Source organism: Canis lupus, chromosome 13, assembly GCF_011100685.1.
Source record: "Canis lupus familiaris isolate Mischka breed German Shepherd chromosome 13, alternate assembly UU_Cfam_GSD_1.0, whole genome shotgun sequence".
NCBI classification, from domain to species: domain Eukaryota; kingdom Metazoa; phylum Chordata; class Mammalia; order Carnivora; family Canidae; genus Canis; species Canis lupus.
In genome coordinates this window covers 25,866,166-25,893,094 of record NC_049234.1, presented here as the reverse complement: position 1 = coordinate 25,893,094, position 26,929 = coordinate 25,866,166, and the positions used below count along the sequence as shown (strand labels likewise).

The 26,929-nt window shown below is 52.0% G+C and overlaps 2 long non-coding RNA genes across 5 annotated transcripts in view; one reads left to right on the top strand and one right to left on the bottom strand.

Annotated features, from left to right (window-relative positions):
• LOC102151812 overlaps positions 1-26,929 on the bottom strand; it is a 237,951-nt gene that overhangs the window by 24,350 nt on the left and 186,672 nt on the right. For all 4 annotated transcript variants that reach the window (XR_005368676.1, XR_005368657.1, XR_005368655.1 and 1 more), the window contains 2 exons: positions 24,638-24,939; positions 4,799-4,948 (listed from right to left, as the gene is read on the bottom strand). This is a non-coding gene — a long non-coding RNA (uncharacterized LOC102151812). The remainder of the gene's footprint in view (positions 1-4,798; positions 4,949-24,637; positions 24,940-26,929) is intronic.
• LOC119876927 lies at positions 68-4,034 on the top strand. The gene is made up of 3 exons (XR_005368695.1): positions 68-145; positions 3,334-3,447; positions 3,677-4,034. It is a non-coding gene; the product is annotated as an uncharacterized LOC119876927 (long non-coding RNA).

Genomic DNA, 26,929 nt, shown 5'->3' with positions numbered 1-26,929 from the left:
CCCTCAAGGCACCATCACAATCAGCCAGACTGGAACGTTCTAGAACACCCCTCTTAGAGGAGCTTACCTAACAAGGCGCCAGGTCCATGATGAAAGGTGCTGCTGACCTCAGAGCTGACCCCCTCTGTGGGAAGGGGAGGCCAAGGTGGGAAGCATCTGCAGATTGGATATACTACACCTTGACAAGACCACTAGTAGCATCTCGAGAGGGGACCCCATGCTCTGATCTGAGGGGATGGGAGTATCCACCTGAAGGGCAGCATCCTCTCCTTGGGCAGGGAACTCCTCCCACACCCCCCAACCCACACCAGGTTCTGAGCTACCTATGGGGAGGGACCACATCCCTCCAGATCTGCAGTCCATGCCTGGCACACTCTTGGTAGGGCGACCTTCTCTCCGGAGGACGGGCTCCGTAGGATGCCTCCCTTCCAGTTCCAGTGCCAGGCACAGACCTACTACAAGATGTGCATTCAATCACATGTGGTTCAACAAAAGAACAAATGACTCTCCAGTGCCTGGAGTCCACTGCTCAATCACCAAATCAATGGCCAAGCTGAGAACCACGCACTGTGGTCAATGCCCTTCAGGAAATCTCCATCCTGCTGGGAAGTCAGACACAGGCTCAAGGAGACAAGGTCTATCCCGGCTGTCCAGACATGAGACGCTCAAATGGAGTCTTTCCAACGGAGGAATTTGACTTCCAGGCAGAAGAGCCTAGAGGGAAAGCAAATGATGCAATGGAATTTGAGTAGAGGCCGGGTTTGGGTAATCTGAGAGGTGGCCACTTAGGGCGAGGGGAGCCCCTCACGCCCTGGACATCTGTCATCGGGCAAGCCCCTGCAAGGGCCTTCAGACAGCCTCTTCTCTGAAGAACCCTGGCGCCAGAGCTGGCGGCCCATGTCACAGTCGAGGACACTGAAGTTCAGACTGGTTTAGTGACTTGCCCACCGTCATGGAGCCAGGAACTGGAAGAGCTGGGGGGTGGGGGGCAGCCCAGCCCTGTCTGTGGTCCCCTCAGGCAGAGAAACGACAGGATCGGGTACAAAAGTCAAAGAAAAGATAGTGGCCGGTTCAAAAGACAGGAGTGAACCCTGTAGGCGAGGAGTTGTCATAGAGGTGCCCAGCATGGGATCACAGGGTGGGGTGACGCTGAGGGGGGCTTTAATGGACGCTAGGAGGTCTGACTGCTTTTGATCAGGGAGGGATGAGGTCAGAGCTGTGCTTTCAGAATCTGGACCTGGCCATCAGGGGTTGAGGTGCGAGACTGAGAAGCTCAGCTCACCCCACGAGGGGCGGGACTGGAGGGGCAGGGCAGTGATGGAAAGAAGCCGGACCTGGAGCCAACAGGAAGGAAGCAGAGGCAGGACTGCTGGTTGGAAAGGCTCCCGGGAGAGGGAGAAACCACTTCTCCTTTCCTTTCAGAAGATAGCAAGATTATGACTGCAGAGCAGGGCTGCACAGGGCAGGACTTCCCAAAAATCAGGAGGGGAAGAGCCTTGAGCATGTGTCCCCAACAGAGGCTGCGGTCCCCAAATCACGTGTTCAACTCTGACCTCCTCTACCCACCCTGGAGCTTCAGCTGCAGGGAGCTCTGGCCTCAGGCCCTCGGGGACCCGGAAGTGCCCCTTCCTCCAGTACCAGGGCAAAAGAGAGACACAGAAGTCACTGAGATCCAAAGACAAGGGGCTGGAGACACCAAGAAAAGCGGTGTCACCCTGGATAGAGAAACCAAGGCACGAGAGGTTAAGAACTTGTCTGATAGGGCACAGTGAGTACTTGCCAGAATCGGGAATCAGATGGGGAGGCCTCAGCGTAGACCTGGCCTGTATCAGTCTGGGACCCAGCAGGAGGAGGACAATGAATATCCTGACCTTACTCCCTCCCTGCCCACCCCTGCCGCCCTCCCTCCCAAACAGAAGCCAGAGGGCCCAGGAGCCCCTTGTGGCCTCCACCCCACTGCACCCACACAGGACAGCCTCCTCATCACGGAGCAGGGCGGAGGACGGGGGGCATGACCCAGCCCCTCGCTACTCCCACAGCCAACACCGTGGTGGGTACTTGGGCCTGGGCTGCCTCCGCTCTGCGGAAGCCTGGGGAAGAGGCCCCAGGCCTGGGCTCTGCAGCAGGAGGCCACCTGGCCCTCGCTCAAGGGGTAAGGCCGCACACGTGTCAGCGCCCGGCCTCTACCCCCAACTGATCCAGCATCTTCACATCCCCTCCTTCCTTCCTCATTCACACCCCCTGCCCTGCCCTGCCTCTATCATATGCAAAAATCTCACCGGCCCACTTCCAATGACAAGGCAGGCTGCTGGAGCGGCGGTTGTCATGTGGAGGATGTGAGGGCCCAGCTGATGCCCGGCGCAGAGCAACAAGCCCACTGGCGCCCTGGCCGGCCCCCACCCTGCCTGCCAGCCCTGCACATTGAGGCCTGGCTGCCGGTAAAAAGAAAGGGCTCCTATCTCTGATTCCTCAGGGCCTCCGATAAGAAATGTCATCCCTTGCTGGGTAATATTACCCGCCCGATAAGAATCTCTATCAAGCTCAAACATATGGCTGGCTACAGAACACAGAGCCCAGCAGAGCAGGATAATTTATTTGCTTAAGCTGAAAGCCCTGGGCGGCCGAGAGAAGTGCAATGAATAAAAGAGGAAGAGCCAAATTATAACTTCCCTGACTTGCAGTGGGGATTCCCCCCACTCCACCCCCTGCACCCCCCGGGAAGGCTGAGGCACCTGAGGACAACACGGGGCCCTCCTGGCTTTCCTCCCTACAGGACAAACACTTTCCCCTGGTCTTCCCTCAAAGGGCACTTTCACTTGCGCTAGCCATCTGAGCGAATCCTCGAGATCAACCTCGAGAGAAGCACTTTTAGCTTCCTTTTACAGATCAGGAAATCGAGATCCAGCAAGGTTAAGTGACACGGCCAAGGTCATAGAGGCAGCCAAGCAAGAGCTCGGGATGCGGAGCCCATCAGGTCTGACTCGCCAGCGTGCTGCTGGGGCACCTGGCTCCTAGGACCAAATTCGCCAGCGAGGTCAAACGTGCCCAACTTACACTGACGGTGTCACTACACATTACTGTCTCCAAGGTCCCCTTCCAGCCTCGCCCCAGGTTGTGTGTCTCTACAACCTGGAATAACGAGGAAGCTTTGCAGAGCACAGAGATTTAAGAGAGAGAGGAGGGGAGGCCGGGCCAGAATGCAGGAGAGACAGAGGGGTCGTCTGGGGCTTTCCCCTCAGCCACCTGTGTGCGTGAAGCACCGCCGGTAGAAGGAAGTTGTAGAAAGAACCCCCCTCTCCCCCCCACTCTGTTCATGGCTTCGTGTATTCACAGATACTGACAGATGGCGACCAGGTATCTGGCCCTGGGACTGGCCTGGGCAACAGTACTACCAATGGACAGAGCCGTCCTGCCCTCACGGAGCGGCCTGGTTCCTGGGCCGTACAGGTGAGCGTAGAGGTGAGAACGCACAAGGTGTTAAGTGTAGGTGCAAGAAGTAGAGATGCTCACGAGGGAGAGGTGGCTGTGTGTTAGACGAGCTGTTCGCACACTCTACGCTCTTCTATGCCCTCCTTTCATAATCAACATTATTAAGGTTGATAATACTTTTTGAAAGTGAACATCGCTTCAAGATCATTCCACATTACTCCATAAAGCCAGAAATTCTTTTTAACAGCTGCATTGTATACGATTGTATGGATACCCCATGACTTGATCAACCAATCCCGAACTGAGGAGCTTCTAAAGATTGTGCCTCACAAAGACACAAGAACAGGTGGAGCAGTGAAACTTGCACACGATAGTACAATGGTGGGTATATGTCGCACATTTGTCATGGAACCTACAAGACCAGGAGTGAATCCTAACGTGAACTATGGAGTCCGGGTGATAATGAGGTGTCGGTGTGGATTTGACAATTGTAACAAGTGTCCCACTCTGGTGTGGGAGATGCTGAGAGTGCGTACGTGGGAACAGGGGTATGTGAGGGCTCTCTGTGTGTTCTACTTAATTTTTCTGAGACCCTAAAACTGCTCCAAAAAATAGTCTATTTAATGATAATAAAAACCAATCGATCACACAAGTGTGACTTTAACCCTGGCTCAATTCTATTCCATTTTCTTTTTCTTTTTTTCTAAGATTTTATTTATTTATTCACAAAAAACACAGAGAGAGGCAGAGACATAGGCAGAGGGAGAGGCAGCTCCCTGCAGGGAGCCCAATGAGGAACTCGATCCCAGGACCGTGGGATCACAACCTGAGCCGAAGGCAGACACTCAACCACTGAGCCACCAGGTGCCCCTATTCCGTTTTCTATTGACTATTTTTTCTCCTGAGTTTGGGTCATATTCTCCTGTTTCTGTACATATCCAGTAATCTGATTACAAAAGAAACATTGGATACTGATAAATCATGTCTCATCGTTTGACGTTTCCAACAATATTGAGATGAAGATGTTATTCACACCATCTGAATCTGTGCCTGTGTTTCTCAAGGAGAAATTCCTAGAATTCGCCCAGTGCCTTATAAACTCGATTTTTTCTATCCTTCTCATGCAGCCAAGTCTCGACAAGCTGGTGGCTCCCTGTGTGCCCACCCTCCTCAGGCCTTGGTGAGCTCTGCTAAAAGGACCTTCCTGCTCCTTAGTGAGCAACTCCTGCCAGTTCCACAAAAGCACATGAGGAAACAAACATATTTTACTTCTGGTCGCCAAAACCTCCACTCATCGTGCCCCTTCCTCCTCTGGTCCCCAGTGGTTTCATTCTGGGATCAAGCTGAACACACGAACCATGGTACCAACCTCTTTTCATTCAAGCCATTCCCTGAGCTGCTCAGCATTCTTCTTTTCCTTCTGGGCCCGGAGATGTTCAAGAATGCAGATAGCCCAAGGCTGGAGAGAAGCAGATCTTCACAGGAGCTCAGGACTCTGCAAAAACCATAGCCCAACAACCTGGGAAAACACAGTAAATATCAATTATGCAATTTGGAGCCCGAGGCATCTCGAAGAGAAGCATCCATTACAAACAGAAAATCCTCTGATAAAGAACACTTATCTCCCTAGCTGAAATGAAGAAGAACCTAAGGTAAAGGAGGTCATCCTACCTGGGAGAGGCTGGTATCCACTGAAGACCACGGTGGACATGGAGGGGCACACAAATATGAGTAGAGAAGACCCCCCCCATCCTAAAGGATTCATGACCTGCTGGAGGGCCTTGAAAGAAAGGCTGTGATCCATGTGGTCATAGATGAAGGGGCCAAGAGCTTTGGGAATAAAGAGGAAGGAGGCATGGACTCTCACTGCACAAGTTAGAGAAGAGGATATTTGAGCTAGGTATTGAAGAGTAGGGGGTCACCGGGCAGAGAGAGGGGAGGGGCTTTCAGATGTCTTGACATCATGTGGGACAGGGAGTATGAAGGAGTGGCCAGTGGTCAGGCTGGAAAGGAAAGGCCTCATGCTATGCTGAGTTTAGCTTTCCTCTGCGGATACAATAGGGAGTCTTAGAGACTCTTGAACAACAGAGTGATAGATTACCTCTATGCCTTACCACCACCATGAAGGGACCCTCGGCCACACGGGACTGCGTATACATGGTTCCCAGGTCAGCCCGTGAAGCAACAGACAGAGTGGTTAAAACAATAGCCTCCAGAGCCTGCAATCTGTCTTCAAATCCCAGCTCTGCCACTACCAGGTTGAGCAAGTTGCTTATCTATTCCCGTCTTCTCATCTGTGAAATGGGGGTAATAACAGCAGAGGCTGCTCTTGGTGCTACTGGGTGAACTGTGAATTGGATAAGCTGATCTGTGTGTACGGTGCTCAGACCTGTGTCTGGCACAGGACAGGGGCACAGCACAGGACAGCTCTGGGGACTGTGCCCAATCTCACTTCTTCTCCCGGTTTCTTCCTTCAGCACTGTCATTTCTTCTGAGACAAGAGCTGCCCTGAATCTGGGCAAAGGTGAGCAGGTTTAAGTCAAGGGTTGCTTTAGGAGGGCTGGAGCTGTCGTCTGAACTAGAATTCGAGCACCGCCAGCTTCTCACAAGCTTCCCGGCACCCCCATAGCAGGTGCCATCTAAGACAGTGGCTCCCAACACTGCTGCACCAGAGAATCACCTGGGGGGAGATAATAACCTCCATGCCCAGGCCCCACTCCAAGTCGGAATCTTTGGGGGGATGGGGGGCATGGGGAATTCCTGCAGCAAGATTTTTAAATTCCTCAGGTGAGTCCAGCATTATAGCCAGTTTGAGAACAACTGATCTAAGGGACAAACTGAATAAAGAAGGGAAATACAGTAGAGGGGCATGTGCCGCCACCTTGAGTTGGGTCGTCTCCAGAAGGCACCTGGCTCCCTGGATTTCTGCTTCCTTACCCACAGGGTGATGCCCGGGCACCTCACATCTTCCCAGGCTGTCACACTGAGCCAGCAAACCTGAAAGTGCTCTGGATCATTAGGATTGTGACAGAGCCATCCAAACTTTTCTGGAAACAGACAAGGCCATAGAATACCAACAGACACACCATGTAGGCATATGCAGGGGAAAAAGCATTGGTTGGGTGCACAGAGCCGGCAACTGGTTAGGCTCTAGCTAACCAGTGATGCTAAGAACCCCAGCCCTTTCTGCTTCAGCTTTCTCAATGGTAGATCAGGGATAAGAAGTGATTTGCCAATCAGACAAGGCGTCTTGGGCAGCGCAAGCAGGAAGGCAGAAGTCACATTATGAAGAGTCGGGCTAACATAAAGCATTTTTATTTAACGTTTTCTGGGTCCTCCCCGCAACAATGGAAAGTTCTGGAGAGAGAGATGTCTCCCTTCCACAACTGTTGTAACCTAGGGTAGGGAGGAGGCAAGGAGCAGTGCCTGCCACATGAAAGCTGTCCTCACGCCAGGCTGGAATGGAACCTGTCAGGGTCCAAGTGGGGATCAGTGATAGGACAGGAGAGCAGGGTGGGGCCAGGGGCGGCCCCAGGGGGACGTTAAGATAGGAAATGTTATCTGGGAACAATGGAACCACCCTACCGTTGTTCTGGCCTGGATCTGACAAGCGGGGATAAGACTACAGGAAATATGTCCCTCGACAACCGGCCAGAATGGCCCCGTTAGGTGGGTTTTGCATCCATGCATGTGTGCACGCTGCAATGGGCATAAATCAGCCATGTGCCGAGAACGGTGTTAGAAGGTGGGGATGCCAAGATGGATAAGGCCTGGTCATCACCCTCCGGAGGGACAAAGACAAGGCATACAAAGAAGTAGCATTTAGGTACAACCCTGTACTAAAATACAACGACAAAATCGCCACCACTCCTGATGGCCAATTGTGCATCAGGCAGCATGCTTTGTATTTTATATTTAATATCTCAAATCCTTGGTGTCCTCTCCAAGTAAGTGGACTAGCTCCATTCTACAAATATGGAAACTGAGGCTCCGAGAGGCTGAGTACTGGATGGCGATCACACAGTATAAGAGGCCGGCTCAGGTCCGGATCCAGAACAGTGCTACTCCAACACTTGGGCTCCTTGCCCACAGCTCAGGGGGACAGCCCAGAGAGTCAAAAGGCAGTGAGACAGAGTAACCTCTCTCACGCACTTCTTACAGCCACAGTGACCGCACCTGGAGAAGGTTTAAATGCCAAAAGGAGCAAATGAGAAACAAAATTAGGCACGGCACCCGGCCTAGGCTATTGCTCAATAAATACAACAGGAACCTGAATCCAAATATAATACCATCAGAGGAGCAGAGCAGAGGCGTGAGACGCTTGGGACCTTGCAGAGCCAGGCCGGAATCTCAGCCTCAGGATTCACACCTCCCTGAACTTCAGTTACTCATCTTAAAAATGGGAATAGGGCAGCCCCGGTGGCTCAGTGGTTTAGCACTACCTTCAGTCCAGGGCATGATCCTGGAGTCCTGAGATCGAGTCGCACGTCAGGCTCCCTGCATGGAGCCTGCTTCTCCCTCTGCCTCTGTCTCCCTCTGTGTCTCTATGAATAAATAAATAAAGTCTTTGAAAAAAAAATTGGGAACAGTAACACCTACCAGAGGCCGACCGGAGTGAGGTCTAGATAATAGGGACAATTTTCTACCCTCAAGACCCCTGCAGCCCCACCTCGGGCTTGGGGGAAATGTAATAGCAAGCATCTGAACAACCAGAAGCGTCTGGCATGTTTTAGAAGCTCGCACTGAGTCTGGAAATGGGCCTTCCACGAGGTGCCCGATGTCTTCTACACAAGCTCACAAGCCGGAGCCTTCACGTGGACTGCCGGCCCTCTAGGAAGGGGCACGAACTCGTGTTCACTCTGAGCACGGCCACTACGCACAGGCCTGGCCACCATGCCTGTGTAACCCTCTTAGGCTGGTTTCTTCTCTTGGCAAGTTAATACTCCCTGATGAATATTACTCAAGAGAGGCTGGGGTACAACCAAACGGGGGCCTGGGGGCAGGTTCAGGGAACAGCTACCCCAGGCAGCTTTTACTTAACCTTGACCGCGTCCTCACTGTCCTATAGGCAACAGCTACTTTTGGGTTTTGGTTGTTTTGCCAGCAGGGAGGCATCATGGTCTGAAATACAAAACAGACTCTGGGGATGCCTGTGGTTCAGCGGTTAAGCCTCTGCCTTCAGCTCAGATAGTGATCCTGGGGTCCTGGGATGGAGTCCCCTCATCGGGTTCCCTACAGGGAGCCTGCTTCTCCCTCTGCCTGTGTCTCTGCCTCTCTGTGTCTTTCATGAATAAATAAATAAAGTCTTTAAAACAAAAAAACAAAACAGACTGGTCCAGGGTCCAGATTCACCAACGGCCAGTAGCCGGCTGGTCTTCAGCAGGTTACGTTCCCTCTCTGTGCCTGAGTCTGGGCCTGGAGGTTATCTCTGAAAATAGATACTCATCTATTCCACCAGGTCCCTCCCTGTGCCCTAGGGACACAATCATTAGACAGAAACAATAGGAATCCCTGCATTTGTGGGGCTCAACGGGGGTTGGGGGCAGAGAGTCCACAAACAAATAAGCAAACAGGTCAGATGGTGCTGAGTGCTCCAGAGATCCATAAAGAAAGAATGGGGACGGGAGACGGGTCCGAGGTGGGTGCTGTTTACCCAGAACGGCCAGGAAAGGGCGTCTGTGATAAGGAGGCTTTTGAGCCGCGCGTGTGCGTACCATGTACCGGGCACGGTTCCAGGGTGAGGGCAGGTGTTTCACGCGGAATGGCTCACTCAGCCCATCCAGCGCCCCCAGAAGGAAGACAGTGACCCTTTCCGCATTTTACATGGGACCAAGCTGAGACACAGAGGTACCTACCATGACTCGCTCAACGGGACTGGGGTTCAGTGGGTACCTGAACCCAACTCTGACGCCCAAGCTCCAAAGCGCTGTACGCAAATTCTTCCATTCCTAGAGCTCCAATTGCTGGCGACTGCTGCTCTGCAAGTGACCCCTGTGACCACCTTCAAGATGTCACAATAAAAAGAAGCTGAAGGTATAGAGGATGAAAGGAAAAGCCAAGACACGGCTCCTGGCCCAAAACATACGTAACTATGTCTATTTGGAAAATAAGGAATTATTTATTTTTATTTATTTATTTTAAAGATTTTATTTATTTATTCAGGAGAGACACAGAGAAGCAGAGACACAGGCAGAGGGAGAAGCAGGCTCCCTGCAGGGAGCCCGAGGTGGGACTCTATCCCAGGACCCTGAGATCACGCCCTGAGCCAGAGGCAAACGCTCAACCACTGAGCCACCTACATGCCCCGAAAATAAGGAAATTGATTTTCAGCTTTTCTCTGTGTCTGTAAACACATTGCCTTCTCTTTGTATCCATCTTAATCTCCTCAAGGAAGAAGACCTGGGGCCCCGTGTCCATTTTAGACTGACTTCTGATGTGCAGCACTGTTCCAGGATCTGCTCTCTCCCATCGCAAAGGAAAGAGCCACCCTCTCCAGGCCAGGACAGCACCCTGCCCTTTCCCATGGCCACCATTCCAGAGCCAGCCTGGGTGTTATTCTGCTCAAGCCACTGCCTGAGCAATGGGATAAAGGGGAGGGCGGGCAGCTGACGAGGGTCCTGAAAGATTCCAAAGATGCAGACATGCTAATATTGCTTCAAAGGCGGACTACTCCTTTGAAAGATCACCTTCTACCTCAGATTCTCAAACTCCAGAAGGCCAAGAAAAGCTTCTTTAAAAGGACCACTGAAGGGGCAGCTGGGTGGCTCAGTGGTTGAGCATCTATCTGCTTGTGGCTCAGGGCGTGACCCTGGGATCCTGGGATCGAATCTTCCATCAGGCTCCCTGTATGGAGCCTGCTTCTCTTTCTGCCTGTGTCTCTGCCTCTCTCTGTGTCTCTCGTGAATAAATAAATAAAATCCTTAAAAAAACAAAACAAAAACAAAACACTGAAGAACTTGCTTCCAGGGATTCACCATGATGGGCTTCTTCTCTGGCTCCCCATTGGATCAGAGCTCCTGAAGGGAAGGCCTCAAGACGCTGTCCCTACATCTAGCTCCTGTGGGCCCTGCATGTCTGATAAAGGGATCTATACGTGGATGGATACAAGGGAAAGAGAAAAGGAAGAAGGGAGACGGGGAGGGAAAAAGGTGAAGTGTAGGTTAAAGAAAATGTCTATGACATGAAATCATGGGAAGTACACATTAAAGGGAGAAGTGGATAAACGCAAAATGACCACGAAACCACTGGGGGGAAAACTACGGAATATCATGCAGCAGTTAAAAAAAGAACACGGAGTGTGTGTGTCGGTGTGTGTGTGTGTGTGTGTGTGCGCACTTATACCCACAAAAGATCTATCAGAGATACTGTTCAGTGGAAAATGAATACATTGAAATATTCGATTCTCTGCAGCTCGGAATGCCATGCAGTCCGCAGAGCCAGTCCCTGGGCTGCAGGCCCGACCTGGCGACCTGGCGATAAATCCTAAGGAGATCATCTGACCCAACCCCTGCCTCGGGCTGACATTTCCACCCAGGATGAAAGGAAGGCCACGCCCTCCCTCCAGGGCTCTAGGCAACAGCAATCTCGTGACCCGGCATCCAGTCTGGCTTTGCTCCCCCAGTTCCTTGAAATTACTTGTACAGATTTCAAGACAAAATAACTCCAAGGAGCTTCCCTCACCTCCGGGCCCCCAGCCTGTGATAACTCCCGAAGGACAACGCACTCACACTCAGCTGTAAACCAAAGACCTAGGGGCTCTATCCGGCTACAGGTTTCACCCACAGGATGTTGTAAATATTTCTGAATTCCTTGTGCACATCTAAAATTCAGGAAATTTCATTACACCCCATGGTCCAAAAATTAACTCAGCAGCCCTGGTCCCACACTACAATAGCTGGCTGGGTGCTTGAGGAGGGTGGGGTGGGGGGCTTTATTTGGGTCACGTACCCTCCCACTGGCCACCGTCTCATCCTCCAGAGATCACCAAGCCCAAACTCATCACAGACAAAGAACTGCTGCTCAGAGAGAGGTGAGGACACTTACCCAAGGTCACACAGCAAGCCAGGAGCAGGCTGGAAACCAGAGCCCGGTATTGCTCACACAAAGACTTGTGTCTCTTCTAGCTGCCAGGCTGCACCTGTTCTCAGTTTGAACCAATTGCAGCCTTAAACATTAGATGATCCATTTGACATCTGGCTGGAACAAGGTTTCTAGGGTCATCACCCTGAGGCCAGGCCAAAATCCAAGTCAAGCAGAAGCGATGCCTCCTACGCCCCAAGCACACGGTACCATAACCAGCCTAGGCCCGGCATCGGGACGATTCTTGCTCAATGTTACTCTTTGCTTCATCATTTCCACATCCAGAGGAACAATACTTCCCCAAAAATTAATTGTCCCCAGGAACCCACCTACACAGTTCTTGGAAAATATGGGTTAAACGTTTTGCCACACAAAGAAAACAAGGAACAAAGAGGCTGAGGGACCATCACCATGGTCCTGCACTTTTCATTATTCACACCAAACGTTTTTCAAGTCACCAAGTTCAAATGGCCCTGTCCCTTGGGGCTGCAGAACTATTTTTACCAACACTTGCCAGTAAGGAGGCTCCACATGTTTTAATAAATAGAATTACTCAGTATCAGGAGACACAAAATGGTTTCAGGAGGCTGGAGGTCAGGGGAACTGAAAATGTCCCGGAAGGAAGATGCCAGAATAATCAATTTCTGACAGGAGGAGGAACAGCCGGGTGCCATGCTGCTGCCAGAACTCTGGAGATGCTGACACGTCACAACATAGCAGTCATAAGTAGGTGGCCCAATCGGGATCATTTCCCAAGCTTCCAGAACAAATGAGATAGACATCAGCAACCAGTCCTGGGGGATGCCGACACATAGTAAGTGCTTAGTAAACATCACACGTTACACAGAGTTTCTAAATCTCCTGACTTGTGGTGGAGAGCCCAATGGTCTGCTCCTCTCTGCTCACGCTTGCCCTCTTGGGGATCACACCAGTCTCAAGGCTTAAGTAATATGACTCTAAAATATGTATCCAAATATTATCCGTTTACTCCATGCACATTAGTCAGGGTTCTTCAGAGCAAGAGAAATATATAAAAGGAACTGGCTCACAAAGTTATAGAGGCTGGCAAGTCCAAAATCTGCAGGGTAGACCAGCGAGCAGACCGGAGACTCAGGGAAGAGCTCATGTTATTGCTGGAGTCTTGAGACCATCTTGGTTCAAGGCACAATTCCCACTTCCTTAGACCTTCCGTTTTTTTGTTTTGTTTTGTTTTGTTTTTTTCCTTAAGGGCTCATCCAACTGATTGGATGAGATGCACCCACGTTATGGAGGGTAAGGTGTTCTATTCCAAGTCTTCTGATGTCAGTGTTAATCTCATCCAAAAAAATACCTTCACAGTTACATCTGAACTGTTGTTTGACCAAATTCCTGATCCCATGGCCCAGCCAACTTGACACACATTTTTTTTAAAAGATTTATTTACTTATTTGAGAGAGAGAGAAGAGAGAGAGAGAATGAGTGGGAGGGGCAGAGAGAGAGAATCTTCAAGCAGACTCCCTGCTGCGGGGGCTCAATCCTAGGACCCTGAGATCATGACCTGAGCTGAAATCAAGAGTCGAATGCTTAACTGACGGAGTCAGCCAGGCACCTCTTGACATACAAAGTTAATCTTTATATTTCAGATGCATACATCCAGCTACTTCCTCATTATCTTTGTATGTCTGATGGACATCTCAAAAATAACGAGTGGAATCCTACCTGCAAAACAAATGAATCAAACATCTCCACCACCCGCTCCCCTCACTGATCCCCTTATATGAATAAATGGAAACTTCACTCTCCAGTTGCTCAAGGTAAAACTGTAGGATCACCCTCTGACACTCTGTATCCAAGACATCAGCAACTGCTGCCTGCAGGATGCATTCATATCTGATCCTTTCTTGAGATTTCCTCTGCTACCATGTGGACACCCCCTTGTCATCACTTCCCAGGATTTCTTCCAGAGCCTCCTCATGGTCTACCTATTCCTACCTTGGTCACCTTCGGTTGATTTTCAACAGAGCAGTTGAAAGGCAAGTCAGGTCTGCTCAGAAGCCTCCAAAAGCCCCAACTCAACAGAGAAGAGCCAACATCCCGGCCACAATCCCCTCTGAACCACTGCATCCCTAAGTTCTTCTCCTTTTTGAGGCCAACCTGCCTTTTCCCCGAGGGGACACCTGCCCATCTTGCAGTGCTCACGTGGGGGCATTTCCTAAAGCCTAGCTAGCACCACTAGGCCTTATAACCCAAGCGATGACCATGAAGGCATTAGGGCAGTAATCTGAGGACAGTGTGGGTGGGAGGAATGCACGGAGAGGAGGGGACAGTCTTCATGTCTTTGAAAGACTTCCAAAGGCAGCTGGTGTGCACTGTTCTCTGAATTGCAATTTAAAAGAAGAATCAGGCGGCTGCCAGGTAAGGAGAGGTGGGCGGAGGAGGAAGGGGAGAAATCTGGAGCTCTGAGGAACCATCCACAGACATTTGATTCAAAACGTGATTTCAGACAGTGAATGGAAATTTATAGCAGTGATTCCTCAATGGGTGTATTTGGGCTATTTTTTTTTCAACTGGTCAGAAAAATTACCAGCAACTGTACCTTCTTTTTTTTTTTTAATATTTTATTTATTTATTCATGAGAGACACAGAGAGAGAGGCAGAGACACAGGCAGAAGGAGAAGCAGACTCCACTACAGGGAGCCTGATGGAGGACTCGATCCCAGAATCCTGGAATCATATTCTGAGCCTAAGGCAGATGCTCAACCGCTGAGCCACCCAAGTGCCCCTGTACCTTCTTTTCAATAAGGCCACAGACAGGCCCTAAAATGTCAAGCTTCTTTGCTTGATACTAGCCAGAATGGCATCAACTCAGTCTGGTGACAAGGATCAGAAACCCCAATGGGGATCCCTGGGTGCTCAGTGGTTTAGCGCCTGCCCGAGGCCCAGGGCGTGGTCGTGGAATCCTGGGATCAAGTCCCCCATCGGGCTCCCTGCATGGAGCCTTGCTTCTCCCTCTGCCTGGGTCTCTGCCTCTCTCTGTGTGTCTCTCATGAATAAATAAATAAATAATCTTAAAAAAAAAGAAAAGAAAGAAACCCCAATGGGTGGAGTTTTATTTTTAGGGAAGAAAGTGGGTTTTTAGGTAAAAAGGTGGGCAAACAATTACCTAACAAGTGAAGTTTGTTTATTCGAAACAATTCTCTTGCAAGGAGGGAGAATCAGTAAAGGGGATTTCTGGAGTTGCACATGTGGGGCCTTGCTAGGCTAAACCAGTGGTTCTTAATGGAGGATGTTTTCACCCCCCGACCCTCCACCCCCAGGGAACATTTGGCAATGGCTCAAGGCAGTTTTGATGGTCAGGAGGAAGGACTGCTGCTCGGCATGTACAGACTGGAAAGGAAGGTAGAGTTTCTCGCGGAGTTTTCGACCAACTGAAAATCCCTGGCCTTTTATATCCTTGTATACCAGAACCAGGCATAGGCCTGGGCTCATACCAGGTGGCCAAAAAGTATGCTGTGCATGCCTGAATACATGCATGACAGGGTTATTATAGAATCAAAAGGGATAATGAGCAGGAGGGGACCCATCCAGGGCCCATGTGAAAAATAAGTGGTCCATCTACACACATGCTAAGCAGTGGTCCTTAGGGGAACAGGGCTGCTGCTCAAGAGAAAAAGGAATTGCTTTGGCTTTGGATTCTGTTAGGGGTTGAACTGGATCCCCCCAAAAGGATATGCTGAAATCCTAACCCCAAGTACTTATGAATGAGGTCTTCTATTGAAATAGGCTCTTTGCAGATGCAATCGAGTTGAGATAAGATCATAGCAGATTAGCGTGGCCCTAAATCCAATGATTGGTGCTCTCATAAGGAGGAAGAGGGGCAGGTGACACACACAGGGAAGAAATCCAGGGTGGAGGCCACAAGCCAAGGAGCCTAAGCTACAGGATTCCTAGCTACACCAGACACTAGGAAGAGGCAAGAAGGATCCTCCACTAGAGCCTTCAGATGGAGCATGGCATCTCACTAAACCTTGACTTTGGCCTTCTGGCCTCCAAAACTGTGAAGGAGTAAATTTCTGTTGTGTAAGCCACCTCGTTTGTGGTACTTTGTTATGGCAACCCTGGGAAACTCATACAGGCTCTAACACCTTGCCTGGGTCCTCTAGAAAAAAGGGGAGAGTCAGCCAGGATTCCTCTACTAAAAGTCCTTCTTATAAGGTAATGATCCTGGCCCTCATCCCCTGGCTGAACCACCTTCATCCTTCCTGGTGACCCCAAGGGCCAGATGCCCACAGACTCTACTGCCACTTAAAAAAATCCAGAGTCAGGGCAGGGTGGGCAGCTGCCAAGGGCTAATGAACACACAGCCCCAGTGCAATAAATATCGCTGGATGACTGATGGACCCATCAATTAGTGAGATGGGTGCACATGGAGGAAGCTCTCGGAGTTAATTAGCCATCACCTTCCCGTTTACTATCAGCAGGGATTTTCAGATGGACACCTAAGAAGACCCTAACTACAGCACACTCTGTGGATCTGCTCGCGGACTCTGCTGGAAGGCGGGCATCAGGGCAGCTCTGTGGGGTGGCGTGTCACGGTGGAGACAGCTGGGGAGCAGCCCGCTCAGGAGACATTTTACACTGTGCTCTCATCTGTGATCCATTCATCACTGCACCATCCAGTTACAGAAATGCAGAGGGGCAGGTACCTCTACCACAGTGGCAAGCTGAAGGAACGAACTAAGCTCTGCGGGGTTCAGAGACTGTCAGGACAGCGGAGACTTCAAAACCAAGTCTTCCCAACGCGGGCTGATGTTCCTATTCTCTGACATCGCGCAGAGCAAGCCGGATGCGTGGTGGCAGTGGCAGCCTCTGCGCCGCTACCACCGCATGACCACAACATAAGGGAAATAACAGCAGGAGAGCAAATCTGACCCATATTTCCCATGATGCGAGCATAAAAACTTGAGATTCCCTGAAGCGGCCTTCCAGAAGTCATCTGTATGCATATGTATTTCCACATTGTCCTCATATGAGATTATGTGCTTTTGATTGCATCACTCAGCATGTTATTTCAGGGATCTCAAGAATGCTCATTTGGCATTCATTCAACCAATTTTATTTTACACCTGCTGTCTCCCAGGCACCGTCCTGGGCAGTCGGGACAAAAAATGGTGAGCAGAAAGGACACTGTCCCTGCCAGGTAAGTAGGGGAAATAGACCTTAATCAAACAACCCAACAATGAAATCATTAGAAACTATGATAAACTGTATAAAAAGGCAAAGCGTCGAGCTCCAAGAAATCTTATAATAGGAATTTCAAAATGATAATTTTAAGGGTCTCATAATATTGGACCACAGATGGATCATCACATTTACTTAACCATTCTCCACTTAATCCAGTTTAGTTTCAACTTTTTTTTTTTAATTTTTTATTTATTTATTATAGTCACAGAGAGAGAGAGAGAGAGAGGCAGAGACACAGGCAGAGGGAGAAGCAGGCTCCATGCACCGGGAGCCCGATGTGGGATTCGATCCCAGGGTCTCCAGGATCGCGCCCTGGGCCAAAGGCAGGCGCCAAACTGCTGCACCACCCAGGGATCCCTAGTTTCAACTTTTTATTCTCATAACTAAAGTCCCTCTGAAATATCTGGAAATGAACTATCACGCTATCATTGACTTGAAAATATTTTAGAAACAAAATCATGAAGTAAATAAAGCAAAGGTTTGTAACTGTTAAAACGAGGCAAGGGGTGTGTATAGGTGTGCATTATACTATCCTCTCCACTTTCTTAGATGTTTGAAATGTTCCATAATCAAAGGTTAAAAAAAAAAAAAACATGATTTCATAGGCATTTGCACAAAATAGGGTTTTTCTATTCCTTTGAATTATCCCCTTAGGATACAACTGAGAAATGAGTGAAAATGCGCAGACTCCATCAAGGCTATTTTTGCAAACTATGCTAACAAAACCCATTCCACACATCCTACCAATTGCCACAGGCAGCGCAAACTCGCACCTGCTGTCCTCTGGCCTCATTACGGCAATGGATGACAATGTTTAAATTGTTTCCTCATTTAATTAGGGTAAATAGGCAAGGTCCATTGTATTTTACATTTCTCCCACTTTCCAGTTAAGCATCTGAACTGCCTTTTACAATATCAGCGAGCCACTCACCCAAGGTGGGAGTGTGCTAAAAGGAAGGGTCAGAGGGACAGGAGGACCCGAGCGGAACCCTCGCTCCTTTGCCCTTTGGTAGGGTAAATGCTTTGGCAGATATTTAAGTTTCCAGGCCTGGGGTTGCTTCATCTCAGAAATAGGGGTGAAGCATCCGCCCCAGAGGAAGAGGCAGGTTTCATGGACAGGCTACGGGGAACCCCCTGAGACAGCCTCGGGACACAGTGAGTGTTCACGGAACCACCCGGGGCCCTCTCTGCCCTGGAGCAGACTGCACACCCCTCTTCCACCTGCCACCGGAACCTCCCTGCAGCCCCTGATCTCATGCTCCAGCGTGAACATAGGTGCTGCTTGTCGTCACCTCCCGGAGAGTGTCATGTGAGGCACAAATGAGGGGCCGGGGTTTCTCAGCCCAGCTGGTACTTCTGCTAAAACTGCATTGAGGTCTACCCTCCGGATGGACTCATCTTATGGCCCAGATGCTTCCAGGTTCTCTCTCCACCCCGTCTGCTGACATGGCATCAAGAACACAAACAGACTGTTAATGACACAGAAACAAAGGCAAATTATCTCGGGGGTGGGTGGGTGGGGGATGATACCCTATAGTAAATCATAGCAGCAAGAATGACCTCTCACCTCCTGAACCTACATTTAGATTAGAGGAGAGAATGGTGTTACCCAGTCACAATCTGCAGAGCACAATCTGCAAAATGGGCACAAGGGCATCAACTTCTCGAGTGTGGCTGCCACAGGGCCCCCAGAAGTGCTTGGTTCTTAGCAGCCTTAGATCCTCCCACGGCCTAGAGTTCCTCAATCCCTGTGCCCCTGGTAATGGTGGAGCAGATCCAGCTGTAAGAAAAGGGGTCCAGGCAGCCCGTTGTCAAGTGAGAATCCCGACAGGGGGTCTGCAGCTGACAAACCAGAGCAGCATCAAAGCCAAATGTCCCAAGAAAGGAGCCTAAACCCAGGATTCCTGGAAAACCTGCAGGGCTCCACACACTCTGCTCCATCCTATGAAGATGGGCACATGGCAGGGGCCACTTTTACTCCATAAAGGAGCTTACTGTATTCAAGAGTAGCTTAAAGGAAAAACTGGGGCTTTCTGTGAATTGCATTACCCCAAGGAGGATCAGGGGCCAGTGACTGGTCCAATAAAAGCCACGACTCCTACTGGTCCTACCATCTGCTATCAAAAGGCTCAGCCCAGAAGCCTCTCCAACCGTTGCCCAGCACTTGGGCAGCCCTGCTGAGTGCCTCCCCACCACCCAGTGTCCCCTGATGGAGGAGGAGGCACGGGGCAGGGGCGATGTGCCAAAAGGCCCCTCAACCAATGAAAGGTGGAAACAGACTTGAACCAGGGCATTGGGACTCCAGGGATCTTGCTCTGAACCATTGAGCCACGTGGGGTTGCCGAAGAACAGCAGTGTTAACACTCATCACTCAATATGGCAATGAATGTTATATTAGTTTTCCCGTTGCTGCCATAACCATCAACCACCAAAAACAGCACAAATTCATTCTCTTACGGGTCTGAAGGTCGGGAGACCAAAATAAGTTAAAGGGGCTAAAATCAAGGTGCCGGCAAAACTGGTTCTTTCTGGAGGCTCCAAGGGAAAGTAGGCTCCTTACGTCTTCCATTTCTAGAGGCTGTAGGCGGTCCTGGGGTCCTGGCTGCATCACTTCGTTCTGTTTCCACAGTCACAGGTCTCATCTCCCTCCTGATCCCTTTCCTAAAGACACTTAAGATTACATTAGATCCTCTTGGATGCACCAGGATAATCCCCTCATCTCAAGGTCCTTTTATTTTTTAATTTTTGTAAATTTTAAAAAAATTTTAAAAGATTTTTATTTATTCATGAGAGACACTGAGAGAGAGGCAGAGACACAGGCAGAGGGAGAAGCAGGCTTCACACAGGAAGCCCGATGTGGGACTAGATCCCGGGACTCTGAGATCATGCCCTGAGCCAAAGGCGGATGCTCAACTGCTGAGCCACCCAGGCGTCCCTCATCTCAAGATCCTTAACTTAATCGCTTCTGCAAAGTCCTTCTTCCACGCAGGGTGACAGTCACGGGTGTTGGAGATCAGGACGTGGAGATCTTTGGGGGTCTGTAATGGAGCCAAACCCATGTGTTGACTTGTCCTTCTACCGCACCACATTGTTAGTCCTCCTCATATCCCCAGCACACAGCATGGTGCCCATCGGACACTAAGTGCCCAGTAAATGCAGAATAAAAGAAACCAGGGAAGAAAAAGGAAGGGCCCAGGTGGGAACACAATCCTAAAGTCTTACATCATGCCTGAGCTGCCCCCCTGTCCCCAAAGGGCGGGAGTGATAGAAGGCTTAACTAGCAGGCATGCACCTCCTGGGAACACTTATAAACTGCAAGGTATCCGCACCTTATGGGCTCGAGGATAAAATCCCCAGTGCGCAATGGGTTTGTTCTCCTGTCTCCGTGTGTTCTCACGGCCACTGGTGCCTGCACAGCGGGCCAGTGGGCAGCAGGCAGCTCCTTTCCAGTGGATTTCCTGGGAATCCAGGCAGGGCTGGAGTAGCCAGCTGGCTTACTGCTGTGTTCTAATGACGGCACTTTTACTGCAAGAGAAAAGGCACCACCAGAGAAGCCTCCAGGTAACTGCACCTTCGCCACTGAAAGCTTTGGCTGCCAACCCCCGGCCCCCCTCCCCTGGCAAGACACCACAGGAGTGGTTCCTTCTCAGAGAAAAGACCATCACAACCATAGCTACTGCTGGTGCCTGAGCTTTGCAAACAATCATCTCTATTCTTTTCAGCCAATCGGGCAACAGGAAATGTGGGTTTCTGTGTTCATCTTACAGGTGGGGAAATAGAGGCACGAGGCAAAAGTCACCACCAGCTGGGAAAAGCCAGAGAAAGGACTCCCGAGTCTGTCAAATTCTAAGGCTGGGCTCTTTCCATGTGGGCACAAATCTGCCAAATGGGAGGGTCAAACCGAGTCTCCCGGAGCCACAGGCTTTGTCTGTAGATGGCGCGACAGGAGGGCTTTCCAGCGTCCCACCCAGAGCAGGGGGGTCTGGAGCCCAAGCCCCCGGAGGACCTGAGCGTATCCCACATCCAGGGACATTCACATAGCCGCTCTGCCTACCAAGTTGACTTCCACGTGTGCCGGGCACGTAGGTGGACACTAGGACAGAGACATGATGGAGCCACAGTCACTGTCGTCAGAGGGCTGGGTGGACACACACGCACACACACACAGCTAACCTGAACGTGTTGCCAGCACTCCCTGGGCCGGTGTAGTGGGGGCAAAGGAGGAGGAGCAACAGCTCTACCCATTGAATGAGGAATCTGGTACTTTGAAGCCATTTTCAAAATCCGAGCCCTGACTTGGTTTTGATCCTTGAGGCTGGAGATTCCACCGGTGAGGCCCCCAGCCTGGTGGCTGTTTCATGGCTGAAGGGCCTCGCTTCTCTACGACTTGTCCAGAGGCTCTGGGGTCTCAAGAGGAATCGCCCCCTGTGGTCTAGCCTCTGGGGTGGCCACCCAGAGGGAAGCTTGTGGGAAACAAGGGGCTCGCCTCACCTCTTGGAAGGGCACTGTTTGGCTGTCCTGCAGCTTCTTTTCCTCCTGGCTTCCAGCTTCTAAGAAACATTGTGTCTGAGAACGGGCTGCACGTTCCTCCCCAAATGGCACCTGGGCACAGGTATGGGCTCTTTTGCACATGCACCCAGGAAAGAGGCCGTGGACATTCCAATTGTGGCGGAGCCACTTCTTGGCTTGGGCAGCCTCGAGAAAGTGCCCCAGCTCCATGAAGCCTCAGGAGTCATAGTACTGACCCCCTTAAGGGAAGTGCCAGCATTCAGAAGGACATTCCCAGGCTGGGCCCAGGAGTTGAAAGACACACAGAGTCGAGCTGAGACACCCCCAAACACCCCAGATAGACTAGACGAACCAACCACAGCCAAGCCCAGACATGGGGGTGTCCAGCCAAGATCAGCAGAGCCACTTGGCCAAAAAGCCCAGATGCGCAAACAAGAAATCCTTATTATCAGAACCAGTGAGATGCTGTTGTTTGTTACGTGGTATTACTGGGGCAATAAATCTTAAATTCAATCTGTACGATGATAGTAATGATAGTAATGACCTCTCAGGGCCACTGTGGAGATTAAATGAGACAAACAAGCGCTTGCTCTCTGTGAATGAGAGCTATGATCCCACCACCTTCACGAGAGGGTCTACAATTGCCACCAGATTGACTGTAGAGCCTCAGTCTATCATCCTGAGGGAGTAAGCGAACGTCCAAAGAGGTGACATGGGTGGGGGTGACCTTTCCACCCTATCTGTGCTGCAGTATAGCCCCAGATCTCCCTTCCTGCCAGGCCCTGGCACAGTGAAGCAGAGCCTCCCGCAGCCCTGTGCCCACCCTTGAAGTCAGGGTTGGGAGCTCTGGGTCCACCCCAATCTGTCTCCCCCCAGCTCTAGGCCTTAGAGAGGTCACCGCATAGTTGTGTCCATCCTGGCCACCTTGTAAGGCTCAGTTTCCTCAGATCTCAAAATTACTCCCCTTCCCGGGCTTGCTCTGAGGACCGGATATGCAAATAAGTTTGGAATTCCAGGAAGAAGCAAGTCATGAACAAAACGAGGCCATGTGCTCTACCATCGTCACTGTCCCCTCCACCCCCAGCACAACCACCAGCATCCTAATGGTTGTCACCACCATCATCAACCACATCGAAGCGTAGGACTCAAGAGCAGAAGGAAAAAACATGTAGGGAGGTGGTTATATGCATGTGCTCTGCAGCCAGAGGGCCTGGTTTGAATTTCAGATTGGCTTCTTGGTAGCTGTGTGACCTTGGGGAAATAACCCCACATCTCTGAGCTTCAGTTTTCTCATCTATAAAATGGAGATAATAGTACTACCGACCTCGCAGCGTCATTATGAAGATTACATGAGTTAATACACACAAAGCAACTAAAAGGGAGTTTAGCACATAGTAGATGCTCAGTACGTGTTCAGTGCCCCTCTCGGGGCCGTTGCTGTTACCATAGTGAGGCCACCACACTGCAGGCACATTAAGTGTCTCAACTCATCTAATCCTCAGAAGGGCTCTGAGAAAGGTAAAGGGACCTGCCTCACTCGGAGGGCAGTGCCGTGTCCACTCCCCCAGGGACTCGTGCCACGTGCAGGCCATGGCCAGGCCCCAGAACGCTCCCCCACCCGTACTGACAAGCAGGAAACAGGCTGATAAGCTCTCTGCCAGTTCCTGGGTCGTCTGCATTTTCCTTGTGCTGCTCTCTGCAGCTTTTGTCTTCTGCGGTGCAATCAGCTGGGCAGGCATCCCTGTGGTGTCTAAGGCTCTGCTGGCGGCAGATACAGGGAGCAGCAGTGCCAGGGTCCCTCCCCTGCCAGCCACCAGCCACCCGCCAAGCTGCACGGGAGAGCCACAAAGAGGAGGTGCCTGGCCTTATACCCACTCCTGGTGTTACTTAACCCTCAGCCATGAGGTCTGTTCTGGAACAGCCCAGGTGTGCCAACGCAGGTGTGCCAGGCAGTGGCTGATGTCCAATTGCTCCTGGACCAGTGATGCAGGCAGCTCCCTGGCAACTGGACGGGGCCGGGGAACTGACCTCTGCTGCACGTGATGAAAGGGTTCAGGAAAGCTTTGTGGCAAGGGCACTGCCTGACACCCAGAGTGGAGAGATCCCTGCACCCATAATTCAGTATTTCCGTACCGAGCACCGGCTCTGGGCCACATCTTGCACCTAGGCTGAGGGAGTCAAAGCTAATCCAATGTAGTCCTGGCCTCAGGAGCACACAAGATAGTGCTAGGAGGAGGAGTGAGCGGGGAAGACGCAATCAAGAGGGAAGCGGACCTAACTTGGTTCATTTACTCAATGACTGAACAGGGTACACGTACGGCGGGTACTGAGGAGACAAGAGTGAGGTGGGCAGGCACGGTCCCTGTTCTCGGGGGATGCACCTGCTTGCTAAGTGCCTCAGGGAACCACAAAGACCTGGCAAGTGTCCAGGTGGCAGCTGTCCCCCCAAGCACCTGGGTGGTCTCAGGGGGACAGCGGCCGGTGCCTAATGGTGCAGGGAACCAGTCCAGGCCTCCGGAGGCCAAGCTGGGCTCACATACTGCCTCCTGCTCTGCCTGGTGCTCAAAGGCTCAGCAACCTCACCAATATTAAGGTGTTCCGGCAAGCGTTGATCTCAGGCTTACATGTGCTAACACACAGCACTTCGTTCCTCCTCACTGGACGTCCGTGAACCAGGTGTTTGTTCTACTCTTGCCGCTTATGAGAGAAACTGAGGCGCGATGCAGGTAAGTCCCACAGCCGGCAGAGTGGGGCGCTCCATGCAGGTCTGTAGCCAAGCCCTCTGCTTCTACTCCCTGCCACCCCTCGTCCTGCTTCTCCTCAGAGCCCAGGGCCCGGCCAGGCTGCTCCTGCTGAAGGCCCTGCCGTGCGGGGACTAGAGGCCGGGGGCTATCCGGGGGCTTTACTACATGACAGGCCTGGGGAAGGACTCCGGACGAAGGTCATGCCAGTCGGGGCAAATGTCCGGGCACAGCTGTGCCTGCATGCATGGGCCCCGGAGCCAGCGAGGTGGGCAGTGGCGGCTGGGGCCCTGGCACCAGCCCTGGCCCATGTGTGCTCGGGCCAGCTCGAGGTTGGCTGACCGTCAAACCTTCCAGGGGGTGTGCAAAGCAAGCTGGGGGGCCAGGCCTGGCTGGCTTGTCTGAAACGGAGATGAGAGAACAAAAGGAGGCCACGTGGGCTGGGCTGGGGGGGTGGAGGCCTGCGGTGAGCACTGCGCTGTCCCCAGAGTGTCCCAGGTGTGGCCCCTGTGCAAGGAGGAACCTAAGGATGGGGAAGCTGGGTCGTGGCAGGTGGTGGCCAGCTCGGAGCAGCCGCTTGCACCTGTTAGGAATCCACAGGACTCAGGGCGGCGTCTCTGCACCTGGAGAATTCATTCACTCGTTTCCTTACTTACCTAAGGTGGCCTGACCCCCGCTCTGTGCGACACTCAGGAGTGCGGAGGACCGGTGATGGGCCCTGTCTTGGTGAGCCTGGGTAGGTGGGATGCCGGGGTCCCTCAGGGATGAGACAGCCGGAGCCTCGACGGAAGGCACAGCAGCGAGGGCCCACGCGGGTGTGCTCAGTAAGCAGCAGTGGCGGCCAAGCCATCAGCACGGTGGCAGCTGGGGACAAGCCCGTGACATGGCATGGGACCCCTCGTGCCCCGGGCGCGGGCTCTTCCAGCTGCATCTCTCCAGCTCCCAGGGTGCCAGTGCCCTGTGGAGTGAGAAAGGCTGGCATAGTCAGGGCGCCCCAACTCCTGGATCCACCGTGACTGTCCCAAGAGGACACGGGGGCAAGGAAGTGGTCGTGTAACTGGGGAGACGAGTCACAGCTTGCCTTCAGCCACAGGCAGGGAACTGGGATCCCGCCACTTCAGAGCCCCAGCTTCCAGCCAGTTCCAAAGACACGGACACAGCTGGTCCCCGCCGGAGAGGTCCTCATGTTCTTCCTGGAGAGGACAGCCACACGTAAAGGGGCCTGGAGGTACCATGCACAGCAGCTTGTGCTCAATGGTGTCACCAGAGGTGGCCCACCGCAGCGTGGAGGAGGGCTCAGGGTGATCAAGGGAAACCGAGGGAGAGACCAGGAGTGGCCCGACAGGACAAGAGCAGAGGCAGGGGCCTGGAGCCTACCCCAGGTTCCGCTGCCCCTTCCACGGGAGGGGCCTGTCGCATTCCCCCCAGAGCATCTCCGCGGTGGGTAAGCGAGGGTACTAGAACCGAGGAACCACCAGGTCTATCGTTCCATACCACAGACCCCGGATTCTGGACTGGGGAGTGGAGAGGCTGGAAGAAGTCCGTCCTTTCTTTCTTTTCTTTCTTTCTTTTTTTTTTTTTTTTAAGATTTTATTTATTTATTCATGAGAGACACACAGAGAAAGAGAGGCAGAGACACAGGCAGAGGGAGAAGCAGGCTCCATGCAGGGGGCCCGATGTAGGATTCGATCCCAAGACTCCAAGGATCATGCCCTGGGCCAAAGGCAGGCGCTAAACTGCTGAGCCACCCAGGGATCCCCAGGAGAAGTCCTTTCGAGGGAGAAGAAGCCAGCAGAGCATGCACAGCTCTGGCTGCTGCTCAGCCTTCCCAGGTGTACCAGCTTCCTCATCACCCCCACCCCACCCCCCAGCCAGCACTAGCACCCTGGCTCTCTGCAGGAGGCAACAAGGCACACTGGGAGATAAGGAGAGCCTCTGGAGGCAGAGAGGTCAGCCTCCACCTTCTGCCTCTACTTAACTGTGGGGAAAGACATTTCGCCTCTGGAAGCCCCGCTGTCTTGGGAGTGTTATGGGGGCGAACAAAGCCTGCGTGAGTAAAGTAAATGAAACACCACACAGTAGAGTCTAGACAAGAAGTAGCCCAGAGAAATCTTCTTTCCTTTCTTTCTACTCTGATCTTATTGGAGTGCAAACCTCCTGGAGAGAAAACCCACGGGTTCTTTAAATGTACCCCAAATACCAAAGAGTGAATACGAAAGAAGTCTGGATCTTGCAGGGGGAAGACCTGGCTTCCGGCCCTTTTCTACCTGTAAGGGCAGGGCGAGGTACACGGTCTCCGGGCCTCTGACACCTCACCTGTAAAACGCGGCTGGCAATGCTTCCTTCCCGGGGCGTGGGAGACTGGACACGCGGGTCTCCGCGAACCAGAAAGCTCTCCACGTGCTGCGTACGGCGACGCTGCGTAAGAACTGGCCTCAGAACCAGTTTCTCACATGGTCCTGACAGGAAGGGAGCTGTCCTGAAACCCCAGATGAATTTAAATCATCGCGAATGCCTAATCCAAGGCAGCCAGTGTGCCACCGGAGGTGCTTTCCTTGCCAGAACTCCAGCAAATACTTTTTGACGCGGCAAAGGGGCCGGGATGGTGCGAGGCAGGACGTTTGCAGGTGCTGGGATGCTGCCAGCGGGGGCCCGGCTCCCTCCGGGGGCTGAAGGTGCCTGATGCAGCGCTCCTGGGCCCCTTGCCAGTGTTTGTTCTGCGCACACCAGCAGGGCCTCCTGCCTCCTCCCAGGGTCACGTTAGGGGGTGCTGGGATTATTACCTGCCTGTCAGGTAGCTGAGAGCGGGAGGTACAGAGAGGCCAAGAGACAGGTCCTCGGAGAAGCTGCCAGCCCCAGCAGCTGGCCCCCGAGGTCCGGAACGCCCAGGGCCCAACGGAAAGCATCCTGCTTCCTCTCCTGACTCGCTGAGCAAACACAGGAGGGTA